The sequence below is a fragment of the Solea senegalensis genome, linkage group LG2 (genome assembly GCF_019176455.1).
Source record: "Solea senegalensis isolate Sse05_10M linkage group LG2, IFAPA_SoseM_1, whole genome shotgun sequence".
NCBI classification, from domain to species: Eukaryota; Metazoa; Chordata; class Actinopteri; order Pleuronectiformes; family Soleidae; genus Solea; species Solea senegalensis.
The window spans coordinates 20,356,583-20,366,697 of record NC_058022.1 but is presented as its reverse complement, the minus strand read 5'-3'; the positions used below and the strand labels follow the sequence as shown (position 1 = coordinate 20,366,697).

General features: G+C 39.2%; 1 long non-coding RNA gene across 1 annotated transcript; it reads left to right on the top strand.

Moving 5' to 3' along the window:
* Positions 1-952: 952 nt before the first annotated feature.
* Positions 953-8,606, top strand: LOC122786248. Its single transcript, XR_006362416.1, has 2 exons — positions 953-1,143; positions 8,193-8,606. It is a non-coding gene; the product is annotated as an uncharacterized LOC122786248 (long non-coding RNA).
* The last annotated feature ends 1,509 nt before the right edge of the window (positions 8,607-10,115 follow it).

Below are 10,115 nucleotides of genomic sequence, written 5' to 3'. Positions count from 1 at the left end.
GATCAAATTAGTGGTTATAATTTGTTAAGAAGAAATGATTACTGATGGACCGTGCATGGTCATGGACCATCATCCTATAGCTGTGAGAATAAAATCTCCGTGGCCCCCTGCTAAAGCAGTACATATAGACATGACAGGGTTACAACTATTCAAACATACGGCACACAGAATAAAAATATACATAAAATATGTATAATACAACATAACATCCCACAATCTGCAACATAATCATTTAAAAGTGCAATTAGGCAAATCATACACAGTCAAATGTTTGTGCCTTCAAACACCTTTTAAGTGTTCAATAAAATTGGATAATAGAAATAAATCACAATCTAGTGCAAGAAAGAATAAAACTAGTAACAACGGCGAAGCTAATTGCACAACATGAAGGATGCAAATTTCACGTGGCATGTACTGTAACCACAGAACACGAAGAGGTAACACAGCGTGTGAGGTGTCGTCATATACAGCAAGTGGATGTAGGAACACATTACTTAAAGAAAAGTTCCACAGATATTCCGAATTCCTGCCAGGAAAAAAGAATCAAATTGCTTTTGTAACTGTAAAATAAAAACAATGAAAAAAATGACACACATTTAATTCCTGTAGAAGTTGGCATTGTTACACCTGAACCCTCCTTTGTTATGTGTCACATTACAGTACGTTAACTCCTCACATTTATTCAAATAGAGCCCACGGTAACATCATGGCTGTAAGAAAAGATGTTGTTGCAATCATTCTATTTCTTTACAATGACTCAGTGATTTCTGGTGACAAGCAATACCGTTCATTTTTATTATTATTATTATTATTATTATTATTTTTTGCCATGACTAATTTAGTACAAAGACTTCCTCACTGGTGTCGTTCAGTGGCGTCTCAGTGCAGCAGCAGCAGCAGCAGCAGCAGCAGCAGCAGCAGCAGCAGCAGCAGCAGCAGAAGCAGCAGCAGAAGCAGCAGCAGAAGCACTCCCACACTCAAACACGCCTGGGCTTTATTGAGCACAGTTGGCACAATCTGATCCAATGATGTCATTCTCGTGAATGGGCCGGCAATATGGGGATCAGCAAGTTTCTGAGATGAGAAATGGTGGGGACAGACATCATGTGTAGAGGCAGATATGGGAGTCATGATGGCCGAAAGGTAAAGTTGCTGCATTTTGATGTTTGTGTGTGCGTGTGTGTGCGTGTGTGCGTGTGTGTGTGTGTGTGTTTTCCTTCTCTCTCTCTCTCTCGCTCTCGCTCTCTCTCCAGAGGGGACAATGGTGAGCTTTGGAGACTTTGTGCCCACAAAGGCTGGTCTCAAATTACATGTTCCAAGTCTGAAAATATTGAGGCATGGCGGGAGTTTTTTTTAATGTGGTGGCGCTGACGAGTTTTGATAAGTGGTTTTAGACTCTGCCAGTGAAATCTGTTGTTTTCAGCTCGGGATTGTAACCTTGCATGACACAGATTATAACCATCACTCTGAGGCAATAACAGACTCATTGTGTTGTTTATGTGTGCGTGTGTGTGTTTGTAAGGTGGGGGATGTCATTATCATTTCTATAACTAGATTGTGAGGTCTGGGGCTTTGGTCATGGAGTTCACCCGTCTGTCCCATGAGTGCAGGCCAAGGCCCCCGTCACCTCCACCTGCTCCGGCCTCCAGAGGGGACAGCGCTAAATTTAGACCAACAATGAAGCTTGTCTGTGGAAGCGAAGCGGAACACCAATCCTCCAGATTGTTGGAAAACTGAAGATCTCTTTTTTTGCCAAGCGTACAGAGGGGGATTATTTACTGCAAAAAAAAAAAAAGCTTTCAAAACCTCAAGTGTAGCAGTGAAATATATAATTATTATGCAAGAGATGGTTCAGAATGAAATATTCTGACTTTTAAAAGAATCAGAATTATTTTGGTTGCATTTGCTGGTTTACAAGTGTGAACACTGGCACAGGGCTAATTTAGCAATTAGCTCATGTTACCATGCTATTACTTAACTTTGCATTTGTTTTCGAGATCAAGTGGCCACCAGTCGTGACATCACCCATAAGAATCTGATTTCCTGTTTTGATGCCTTCAGAATCATGTCACCATCAACCAGGCTCCTCTTGGACGACACCAGCTGTCAATCAGACTGATCCACTCGTATGTGCCTTCCTTTATTGGCTGTTTTACTCAAAATGGGAATATAATTTACATAATTGACACCATGTGCTATTGAAGGGGACCTGCTTGAGTGATTAAGATCATTCACTTCTAGGACATTTTTTTCCCATTGAAACCAGTGGAGTTTCTGTTTGGCTCCAGGAGGAATTTCGCAAAATATGTCTTTTTTTTAATATATGGTGTATGATTAAATGGTACTGGTAAATGGTCTGTATTTATGTAGCACTTTTCTAGTCTTGATGACCACTCAAAGCTGTTTTACACTACAGTCTTGCCATTCACCCATTCATATCCATTCACTCACACTTGTAGACTAGCGGAGCTGGGAATCAAACTGCCTTTTCTCTGACACAAAATATCATTCAAAACAAGTAAACCAGCTATTTCCAAGAGATAGATTTATATATATATCTACTGTATGTTAGTTAATTTAGCTTAGGGTCGCCAAAGAATATTGCAAAATATTTTCAGCCTTTTACTGAAGATTTACAGAACATAAAATGTGCATAAAATGAAGTAGTGATTAATTTACTTGAGTCTGTGGGGCTTTTTTTCCTCTTTTTATGATGATGTCAGGAGAGCAATTCATACACAAAACTGAGAGTCTCTAACACACTCACACACTCACAAACACACGTTCCTGCAGGTGCACTCCTGCCTTGCGTGCACCTGTTGTTGCCTTGAACAGGAGGAAGAGCACTAAGACTTTCCAGTGGTGTGTGTGTGTGTGTGTGTGTGTGTGTGAGAGTGAGTGAGTGATTAAGTGAATGATAAAGGGGGAACATTAAAAAAGGCACTAGAGTAGCAGAGGTGTTTTATTAAGGAACAACTTGAATAAATTCACCTCTACACCTTCTGTAACTCGAACCACCATTCAAGCCCCGTTTTCCCACACTCCCCATCCCCCCCCTTCACCCCCGTGGGCCCAAATGTTGCCCTTACATTGACATGTTTTGGGTCTTTTCATCTGATGGGATCTCCTGGGAGGAATTAGCATGTGCAGAAGAAAAGTCTGCAGTTTTAAAAGCTCAGTGTTTCCAATTTGCCTCCACATGCTTCAAATTAGCCACGTATTTACTAAGGTCAGGCACTGGGCACAGAGACCATGGGGGAGCCATGTGTACGGGTTTGAAAGGGGGGCGTGGGAGAGAGAAGAGAGTCGGGGGGTAAAGAATCAGTCAGAAAAGGAAGTCATTTATTGCAATCCACAGCTGCCATTACAACACCACCATTTTTATTTTTGCCAAATAAATGAATACACATGAGCATAACCACATCTGTGCTGATGTTTATAAAAATGGATATAGTCTTCCGTTTCATTTCACAACCTCATACATGTATATATATATGTATATGTATATATACATATATATGTATATATACATATACATATATACATACATATGTATATGCCTATTTCAAAATCAAATTTTTTTTATGGGAACATAATTTACAATCTTTTACATCATGTGATATTGAACAAGAACTTTTAATTACTGATGTTATAAATCGCGTGAGAAACAGAAGCACATTTTTTCATGGACTTCCATTTGATGAAGTTCTGTTTGTAACTAGCAGAGTTGTCCCTCTGGTGGCAAACTGCTACATCCCAGGAAGTACATCCGTACATACTTCCTGGCCTTCATTTTTCATACCAGAAGACTATTGAGATGTTCCACCTGTAGTTAGAACTTGAAATTCCCAAAGTCATGGATTGGATTTCCGACTCGGAAACTCTGCGCAACCTCACGTACTGCGATGGTACGATGGATGCCACTATACAAACACTGCTACTTTTGCAGTTAATAATCTTTTTGTATTTATTTCACTGTTTCACGCTGAGGGAAAACTCAAGACTCAAGCATTTTTGCAAACACACAGCTCGTTTGACGCTCAGAAGAAAGGTCCTGTTTTAGGTCCTAGTTTGTTTGTTTTTTTAACGTTAAGCTTCTGAAAATGAACACAATTTGACAATGCTGTTTCTGACTTTTCTTTTAAATAAGCTGAATGGTTCTACATTTAGTCTGATTTGCAGTAGCTTTTTCCTGGCAGAATATAAGGAGCTGGCTTTTGTCAGAGAACCGAGGGTTTACAAGCTTATTATTAGGCGTGTTTACTTCTGCAGAGTCGCTTTATTTGTTCTGAGGCCAAATGAGATCCTTATCGCATCTGTTGTATGTTTGTCTTGTTTAGATCACGACTCAGTCTTGGGCGAGGCTCCTCGAGTGGGTGTGTGCATGTGTGCTGTCCATATGTGTTTGTGTGTGTGTGCCATTTTGTGTGTGTTTAAACATACACACGATACGTGTATGAGAGGGAGCACGCATGTGGGAAAAGTGAGTGTACGTGCATGTATGTGTGTGTGTATGTATGCAGACAAGCCTAAAAGCATTTAAGTGGGAAAAGGAGAAGGTCTGGAATCCTGGGATGACATCATTATCCATGATGTCATTTCTGCAGGGTGACTTTGGCACATGTGATCGCTGGGGTGAGGTCACATTTTCACGACTAAGCGGCTGTAATAGACGATGAAATGGCAGGTCACCACTGCACATTCAGCCTTGTCAAATGTTGCTCCCAATTAGGCTGTCAAGACAATCAGGTTTAATGTGGGTTTCCTGTCTAATTAAAGACAGAAAACATTCAATCATTTTATCTATGACTAAGTGCCTGTTTTTTGTTTTTTTTTGTTTGTTTTTTTGTCATATGATGAAATAAGATCTAGATTTGACAGATCGTTAGGGATTCTGTCGTAGCGACTGTGTTAGTGTGAGATTTTACAATTTGCTGTCTCTCTGTTTGTGTGGACTAATACGAAAGAGCAGCAATATTAAACACACACATTCATCCCTCATTCTATATTTTTCTGAAAAGGTTAACAAATGGAGTCAAGTCATACAACAATGAGCACTATTCTGGCCACTGAATAAGTGAATTGGCCTAACTTTTTTTTTCTTTTCTTTTTTACATGCTCAGCTCTTTCTAATTTACCAATTTTATTTGGCCTCAACTACAGCATGTAGATGACAAAATGTTTTAAGTCTTTACCGTCAGCCGGGAGCAGAAAAGAAAACAAAAGAGGAAGTGACTTGAGTTAAGATTGATTTATTGTTTTAAAAAATTGGAAAAAAAACAACAGACAAAAACTGTGGTTAACAACCACACCACATTTTCAACAAGTTATTTGACTGACCGATTTGTCTTCATGTAAAATCACACATTTGTCTCACACGGAAGGAAGAAAAAAGAGAAAGAAAAAGGGACACGACCTTGAGAAAAGCAAGGATCCCGTAGGGGCCGTTCACATGAAGAACAGTTTGTGAGCACAAATACATTATTTACAAGCAAACAGAAACACAAACAGGAGCGATGTAGTCGTGACATGTGTCTGCTGCGATGTGTTGCACCAAGATGAAAATGTCTCAACTTTTTGGAATGTCTATAATTAAGTTTTGAACCTCCACCATCCTTTTTAATATTTTTCTCCACACACAACACATAACACACCGTACAGGAGCAACAGGCGACTGTCTTTGGTTTCATTTTTTTCTTAGTTCACGGCAATGGTTGATTAAATGAAGCGGCAGCATCATCTCTTGCTCAGTAAGGAGAGCCACGGCAGAGACAAGCACCTCGGTTAAAAACACCGTTTTTTGTTCACCAGAGTTAAGACAATTCATACATATGTATAATATATAGACTCAGAGTGACTCCCACAGAAGAGGAAACCTTGTTTGGTTTATGTCCAAACTATAGCAACAAGATTTCGCAACAGTGAATACATTAAAAGCCAGACAATAGGGGGCGATGGATTATGTGTGAGAAGAAGTGGCGACTGCTCAGACCGCAGTCAATTTGGAAAACAGACTCAACCTTTACTCATTCAGACTGACTGAGTTCACATAGATATTCATGTGATGAGTGGTTAGGAATTGTCTGGACCAGTGTTTCCCAGGACATTGTCTAAGAGCATAATGTGTCACAGGAAAAATGAATCACATTCATGCGAACGACTAGGTGCTTCCCTCGTGTCCGCCTCCGGTGTGTACCTGAAGGTCATTTGTATCAACCCTTACTTGGCTCCACCAATGAGTCACTAAATATCAATTCATCATAGTACGAACATGTGCACCTTGCCTTTCAGACACACACCCACACACACACACACAGGCACACATGGATTGCTCGAGGCAGGCCATCTATTCTCATTAGTACCCCGTTGCAGTCGGCTGACGGTAAAAGTGAACGTGCGCCAGAGTCGTAAACTCGCGCACCCCTCCCGCCATTACCTCACGATTATGATATCACACAAGTGTGTCATAGTGATGACGTCACACCTCCAGATTCATGCTTTGCCTTTTTCGATGAAATTGCTCTTGACCACTTCATGCCAAGACCCTTATCCCTGAAAATCCAAGGACAAAACACAGCCTGCGAGAGTGGGTCCAGTCAAATGAGTGATTACTGCTTTGACTATTGAGATTAAAGCATCTGGTTTAGCCGTTGTTGTCCAGTGACAGGAGCCTTTGGCGAAATTAAAGTTCTAGTTAACACTCGGAGATAATAGTGTTGGAAAGTAAAGCGTGGTAAAACGGCCAAAACACTCAAGCCACATGAATTAGTTTAGGTCACGAATAATGAAGTTGGCCTCACACAGTGTCTGTCCATTCATGTCCTGATATAAATGTTTGCTGACACGTGCAGTTTCATTCATTACTTAAAAAATGATTGTGCTTAAAGGGCCAATGTGTTTATTGATTATATGCACTGGGTCAAGAAATTCAGCACGGCGTTAATGTCAAGCCTTTCAGGGCACATGGAATCACGGCAAGAGTGATTTGAGTTTGGTGGAAAAATGACAGTTTTGACATCAGTGCGTGATCCATCATGGGAACAATTTCACTAAAAGACTGACTAGTTATTTTATTAAGAGTCCGGGTCGATCCATCTTCTGAGGTAAGTTACAGGCTACACGCCAGACCCTCAAACATCCGCTGCCTGTCACTGCTGTGTAGTCACTCAGCCTTCCTCAACATGAACAGTCTGTCATAGACTGGGCATCAAACTTCAAAACGGTCTGTATCATTGAATATTGAAAATGTGTTGTCCTCCGAATCAAATTTCCTAAGGATTTAATCTCATCAGTGTCAACAGGACAGTAAGGCTATGACAAGAGATAGAGCTCATTCCTCAGGAGAAGAGGTGCATTTCTCACATCTTCAGGACCTTTTCTGGCATAAACACTGACCTTGTCAGGACCAGTAGTGCTCATGGAGGCCAAAACCTGGTCCTAATCAGGCATTACCTAACTTCTGAAATGTCTTGTTTGCTCAATGAAGGTATGTCGGAAAGATCTAAAATGCACAGAATAAATATGAGAGCAGGAATTTGCTCTGTGTTCAATAGTTACTATTATCCATATCACCAATGTAACATCACTCAGCGTATCTTGATTTGGAATCAAATGAATGCAAAGGAAGTTACTATATGAACCTGACTTTTCGATTTATTAGATTTTTTTTTTCTAATGTAAATAAGTATCAAAATGTCTGTTTTACAAGTGCAAATGCAACAGCTTTTGCACTTTTGCAGGAGTTCCAGTTTGCTTCTCTGTTTCCTACAGTTTGTGTATTAGTGTTGGGCATTTAAACAGTCTATGGTGACACAGACAGAGCAATTCTGTGGCAGAATTATACCTCACAGTCTCTCAGCAGAGCTGCAGCTTTATTCATTAATTACTTTCACTGTAATTTACAAGTGACTGATTCTCAGTTGTTTTTTTTTACCGGGGGTTGTTTTGTGTTCCTTTTTTTGTGTGTGTATTGTTACATATGTACACACCACGCAACAATCATCAGCTCATTCATTTATTGCAATAAACACTGACCAAAACGATTTAATATAATGATATCGAAAAATAGTATCATTCAGGAATCGGAATTGAAATCCAGATGTCAATATTTGTACCACATTGACTATTAATTAATACCCAGCCCTACTCTGTCAGTCCTTTGCGCTAACCCATCATCTGCTTCTCTGTTCCAGCAAAGATTCTCACATGGAAAAGGAAGGAAAAACATGTGAAGATGATTGAAATACAAGAGCTGCAAAGAAACACTGAAGACCTCATGACTGGCTACATCACTCAGCATCATTAGCAAATGATAAGAAATCAACCACGACAGTGGTTCGGTATGAGAATGGAAGCCATGGCGTCCCTCGATAATGAAGAATATAAATGTAACATGAAAAAAAATCACAGATGTGTCACATCACATGCTTGGGCTGATCTTCCCTCGCTGTGATCCTCCACCTTGATGAATGTAATGACTTTATTACCAAATTATCCCAATATGCCTGTGAAAAATCCAGATAATCTTTTAATGGCCTGAGTTGCCGACTGTCTCATTGCACAGCTCATAAATCTGGGAGCGGAAAAAGAAAGCGCCCCTCAGCAGCTCTGCGTCCCTTTGACTATATTTTTGTCTGAAAATGGAGTCCCTCAATGCGAAATGGGAAATACGCTGGGAAAGGAGAGGAAACAGTGGTTCTTTGCTTTGACTGACGGGTTTAGTGAAAGTTCTGCTGCTTGTCAAGAAGCCAGAAACTTTATTAGAGGTCGGCCAATATGGGTTTTCTATGGCCGATATATAGAACAAATGTATTTTCTTTTCCCCCATTCTGATAAAACATAACTGTTTAATGATAATTGCAAAACATGACTTAACTTCAGCAACAATACACAGTTTTTCAAGCAATATAATGTATTAACTAGATATTAAATAATAAAACAGGTAATCAAAAAGTAAAAATGAATGAAAAAACAGCAACATTGATCATGTTTCGGAGAACAAAAATTTGTATTGATGAATCAGTCATAATCGGCCAATGCCAATGATTAACATTTTGGTCCAGCAAATAGTTAAAAGATATTTTGTGGAAGTACAGTATAGAGTATAAGTGTTTATAGCCTTGCATTTCTATCTGCACAACATTTACATTTTGTCTTGAAGAGTCTGACTCACCCAGACAAAGAAAAAGAGAACTCATAAAAGAAAAAAGAAAAAGAAAGAAGCAATGTTAAGGGAGAAAATGGAGGGGAGTGGACTCGTGCAAGACAAGCCTGCAATTTCACTGCATATAATACTTAAGTGAACATATGAAATATGTTTATTCTCTTTTTCCCCCAAGACTTAGATGAGAAGAATGTGTGATGAATGTGATGCTATAGAAGACAAAGTCCTGCACACAATGCAAAACAAAGATATTGTTTTGTTTACACTTGTAGGGGATTTAAGAAAGTAGACAGACTTTTAATTAGTACTGCGTATATATAGGTACTGGTACCATTCACACAGAAGAAGAAGAAGATGCTAAATCACTACAATCACTACACTATCATACTATCATATTATGCACATTCTAAGTTTTATTCTTATTTGTTGCATTCTTTATACAACTGTATACTATCACCATTTTTAAATATATTTTACCTACTTTGTATTCATCTCTTAGATTTAATATTTTGATGCAGTGATGCTGTGATACAAGAATTTCATCTACAGTATTTATTTGTCAATCCGTCGGTCGGTGTCAGTTTTTTTCCTCAGTGAAAGTTGAAGAACACGTGCCAAAGGTTAAGACGATAGTGGTTTCAAAGTTTTTCGAGATCAGAAAACAACAAACACATTTACAAATCTCGGTTACATGTTATATCTCAGTGTTGTGTGTTATAACACCCATCCAATATTTAATTGAAGGAATTGTTGGTCACCAAAATCATCCAATTTAAGGCCTACAGATCCTCAGAGTGGGAAAAGAGGTTCTGTTTAAAAAATAAGTGACTGTTCATTTACTACAAACTGTAATTCCAACCCCGCAACTTGACACACACACAATGTGCAAACATACAAGGACAAAGCAGAGTTAAAAAAGATGATGAATTTTGGAGGATATGCACTTGGTATT